The 5,145-nt window shown below is 49.2% G+C and overlaps 1 pseudogene; it reads right to left on the bottom strand.

Annotated features, from left to right (window-relative positions):
• Positions 1 to 474: 474 nt before the first annotated feature.
• On the bottom strand, positions 475 to 2,408 carry LOC119334328 (annotated as a pseudogene).
• Positions 2,409 to 5,145: the final 2,737 nt, after the last annotated feature.

Below are 5,145 nucleotides of genomic sequence, written 5' to 3'. Positions count from 1 at the left end.
AGATGTGATCGTTGTCGTGGGCTGTTTTGATCGCTTCATATTTTTTTTCCCATTTTACTTGCATCTGCATAGTTTTGGTCTTACATAACTTTGATTTCGGCGGTGTGTTTATGTGTGTGTACATTAGTGTTGATTGTGTACATCTTATCTATGCAGAGGTGGGATGTGCACTCATTTTGAGTCAATAAAAAGCACCTTTATCAAAAAAGGGTCACCATCGGGGTGAAAATAAAAATAGCTTTTTGGCGTATATACGCATGGAGATGATCTATCTGGCATACCCTGCACGCATGCGGTCGATCTGCATAATCGTAACACTGCTATCAACCAGTAGACAACCACATGCATGCATTAGTTCATCCCCAGTGCATAAGCCAGCGAGATTATCAGGCAACCATCACTATCAGCTATCAGGCAATGAGGTTAGTTTGCACCATTCATCTCTTACTTTGCCTTATCAGGCATCCATCACCACCAAGATAAACCCAGCAGATGCTAAGGCAACATTCATCTACTTGAACAAAACACATGCATCGCGAGCACTGATTTCTTATCAACAGTTGCGCACTAGCTACTCAACACTTCAAGCCGATCATGCTAGAACCAAGAATACCGCGACATCATCATAAACGCGAACAATAACGATACCTAGCTTGTACCATGTTGCAAAAGATTAACACTAAACACTCCCACATACATTAAACTTTGGACGATGAGATATGTTGGAGCTTTCGACTTCACCACGAGAAAGGGTCACGCGAAAAAATTGCTCCGGTCTTGAAGCACCATGGTCTGCCTCCTTCAGGATCTGTACTCCCATACACCATGAATCCGCAGCCTTGAGTGGCCCAATTCAGAGAAGTCAGATAGTTTGCTTTGGAGCATGCATAGTTCTTTGAAATTGAAGAGAAGCTTGGATTGGGGAAGATGATCGCCGCATACTTCAGCGCCCTCGCGTTTGTGAAGAAGTACTTGAGGAAAGCCATCTCGCCTTCCTCCCCTCTGAATTCACGGATAGTCATCACCCCTATGCGCAACATGACACTCACGATGGGACCAACCTCCTCCCAGAACTTAGGTTCGAACTTCCCAGTGGATTCATCACATTGTTCACACTGCAAATTGATTAAACCATTAAACAGTTCAATTACTTATGGACTATGCAATGTATCAGCAACAAAAGTGTAAAGATGTATGATGCTAGTAGGTGGTGATGAAGATCAGTACCCTGATATGCAGACTCGATGCGTTGGGAAAGCATTTTAGAAACGTGGCCACCATATTGGCATCATCGTGGACTCCAAAACGCACATTCAGGCTCAGGATAGTCACGCTTGTAAACATAGTGCTGGCGCTTGGCTTCATCCCAGGCTAGAATGGAATGCACCCAATTCAACAAAGAAAGATCAGACATTGTAGCCCATAGAACAAATGGGAAATTTTAGGTACGTAGGTGATGCTCATGTACCATGATGATGGTGTCTCCGGCCTGAAGCACGTACTTTCCTGGCTACAGGTACCCGAACATTTCCAGCTTGGGGGCATTGCCAATCTTGATCCCGGTCCGCAGAACACTGGCAGGGTTGAGAGATCCCCGGACCTTGTACAGGATGAGCCGCTCCAGACGCTGGGTGTCCCGTGTCCACCACGACAATGTTCTCTATCACAGAATCGCAGATCTGCACACACCAGAGGCTCTGGCTGATGAGGTGGAGACCCAACCCCTTCACGCTCCCTTGAATGTTGAGGATCTCCAGAACAGGGCTCCTGGAGACGATGGCTTCGATGTCCCCGTTCTCCATGGCGACACTGAAGATGCCAAGCTCGCGAAGGTTGGGGAAGGAGGCGTCGCCGAGGCAGGATACGTCTGGGAACTTCCAGACGCCGACGTAGAGGCGGGTGAGGGTGGCGATGCGGAAGAGCGTGCCGGGGAGAGGCACCTGGCGCGGGCAGGAGCGGTTGACGAGGACGAGCTCCTGGACTCCCTTGGCGGCGAGGAGACGGAGCCAGCGCTTGAGCTGGGCCGGGTACCCGTCCATGTGGCTGGAGACGAGGTGGACGCAGCGGAAGGGCCCGGGATGCGCGGCGAGGGCGTGCGACACCGCGGCGGTGACGGCCGGCGCGTCGGCGCGAGTCGGGGGCCAGTGGTCCAGGAGGTGGGTGTCGACGACGACGAGCGGAGCCGAGAGCCAGACCCGACGCCAGCGCGTGGCGAGCACGGCGGTGCGCGCGGCGTCCTTGAAGGGGAGGCGGGAGACGATGTCCTGGAGGAGCGCGTCGGAGAGGCCGCTGATGCGGTCGACGCCGTGGTAGGGGGCGGCACGGCGGGCGGCGAGACGAGCGGTGTCGGAGACTGGCGGCTCCGGGAGGCAGGTGTAGATGTACGCTAGGAGCTGCTCCGCGTCCATGGCTGGCGACGGCGGGAGGAGAGCACGAGGAGCCCGGCTAGGGTTTCGGTGGAGAGGCGAGCGAGGACTGAGGTGTGTGTGTGTGACCGAGTGGCGGCGGTGGTGGGGAGATTTGTAGGGTTTGGTCGGTGGTGTTGTCTGCTTCGGGTGGGCCAAATGTTGGAAACCGGGCGGTGCTCTTGGGCCCGTCAACCAGCCAATGGTTTGTCCATTTTTGCAGTTGAGTAACTCGAGTTAGTAATTAACTACTCACTCTTTTTCAGTTTATAGGGCTCAATTCAAAAATCTCATCAACCAAGGTAGATGATGAGTGGTGGAATATTTTTTTGTAATTTACAAAAGCACCCAGTTAATGCTCTTGTTTTCCTCAAAATTTTATGTTTACTAATGTATTAATTGCAATGCATGCATGCATAATATACATGCATTAGTCAATTTTCTCTTCATACTTGTATGCAATTATTTAATGCACCTTGAAATCTGAACTTGTGATGGTGAACAACCAAATTGAGCCTTATAAAATGAAAAAAAAACTAAAATTTTGAGATAAACCTTATAAACCGGAAAGGAGGGAGTATGACTCCAAAAAGGGAAGTTGGTAATTAGAGTATTTAATTTAATAATTTTATTTATCTGTTAATACCTAAGAGAGTCATAATCACTAATGTATTTATCTCAACATGCAAGTATGCCACATCACCATACAATTATGGATGAGATAAATGCACACCTCAACATGCAACCATGCATGAGAAAAGACCCACCACCACATGTAACCGTGCATTAGAAAATATTATTTTTATTCTATTTATATCAATAAATATTTTATAACTATACATAATCAAATATAAATATAATAAGTTGTATGTGTTTTTAACTTTGGTCCACGTGTTATTTATCAAAATATTTATATTCCATAGAATCAAATATTAATTGAGATATATTGCTAGTTCGCAACCGATTCCCACGATAACACGCGGGGTATCATCTAGTTCTAAAGAGTCACCGTGTAATTCAATGGATGCAATTATTGTTTGTGCGTATTTTATGTTATGTAGGCATCATGGTGATTGGTGAGCTTGACTTGAAAGCATTTTTTTAGAAGAACATGGAACACCTCCCCGGTTCCATTGCTTAGAATGAAACCACGAAACCAACCCAGTCTGATATAGCAGCTCTTAGAGAGCAGTTCAAAAAGGAAAAATCAGTAAACGAGCTAGCTAGGAAGTATCATTATTACAAGGGCTGCCCAGCAGGGGCTGTCATGGTTCTAAGACTAACAGTAGAATAGGGGGGTAGGAATGTAGAGGCAAGATCCTAGCTATGGAGGAGTTGTACACACGAGTTTTACGAGTTCATGCCCTTCTCAGAGGAAGTAACAGCCCTACGTCTCGGAGCCCGGAGGCGGTCGACTGAATATATATGTGTGAACTACAGAAAGTGCGAACCCCTGTCCCATAAGAGGGGGCTGGCTTATATAGAGTACGCCAGGACCCCAGCTCCCCTCCGTTACACAAGGTTCAATGCTCATAAAGGAGGGGCGTTACTGGTAACGTCTGCAGTAAAGTGTTGTAAATGCCCATAAAGCTATGGTTTAAGTCCTGACCGTTGCGGAGTGGAGGGTTTCTTATCTTCTGGTGGTCGAGTGTCTTCAAGGTGGTCGAGTGAGCACATCTTCATGGTCGAGTGGATGATGGTTTCTCTTCGACTACTTCTGATTCTTTGTAGAGATGTCCTTGGGGAGGGTATGTTGGACAGATCAATGACCCTACCCTAGGTACATAGCTTCATCATTAGCCCCCGAATGGATCAGGGTTTGAGTGAGGAAGGAGTTGGGAACACTTCCGACCCATTCTTTGTGCTAGAGTATATCTTGTTCTGGAACACTGAGTTGAGGTGACGACGTCGACTCCTTTCTCAGTCGCCTTGGTCCATTCTTGGTTTTTGTCGAGTGAATTTTCACGGTAGAATTCCGAATGATAATGTAGAGGATGTTTGTCTTCAGTCTGACAGGTTGCTCTGCTCTCCGCTAATTTCGCGGGATTCGAATTTTGGGAAGTGCGCCATACGGACGGAACCGAGGTTATCGGGACGGATTAGGCAAGTCTCCTCGATCCCCGCGCCACCTTTTTCGCCACGTACTGCGCGCGCGACTGTTGCAGGATTTGTTTAGATCGTCTGGGTCCATCAGTCAGTCACTCGGGGGACGACCTTATAAAAGGCCCCGGACCAGGCATTTGCCCCGTGCGCTCCCATTCTCTCTTCTTCTTCTCCCGATCTCTCCGCCACGCTTGCTTCCGCTCTCGTCGCCGGACTCTCGCTCTCGCTCGACCCGTCGCCATGGGGAAAGAGAAGATGGTGGCGCTGGAGCGCGCGAAGAAGGCGACTACGAAGGCGAAGGGCAAGCGGACTAGCCGGGGCGGATCCTCGTCGAGGTCCGGCCTACCGCCGGGCTGGATCCAGGGCGACTGGATCCGCTCGACAATCACCCAGGACGACCTCAACGACCTGGTGGAGGGGGGACTGATCCCCCACAAGTCGGCACGGCTCCCGTCGAACGAAACCGAGCCGCAGCCAAGGGAGGGTGAGTGTGTTCTCCTTGCCACGCACGTAGATCACGGATTCTCACTGCCTCCCCATCCTTTCTTTTGGGGTTTTTTGAACTTCTTTGGGGCTCAACTGCACCATTTCACTCCAAACACCATAGTCTATCTGGTTGCTTTCGTGTCGATGTGTG

Source organism: Triticum dicoccoides, chromosome 7A (assembly GCF_002162155.2).
Source record: "Triticum dicoccoides isolate Atlit2015 ecotype Zavitan chromosome 7A, WEW_v2.0, whole genome shotgun sequence".
Lineage (NCBI taxonomy): Eukaryota > Viridiplantae > Streptophyta > Magnoliopsida > Poales > Poaceae > Triticum > Triticum dicoccoides.
The sequence above is the reverse complement of the archived record's forward strand: the minus strand, read 5'-3'. Positions and strand labels throughout refer to the sequence as shown.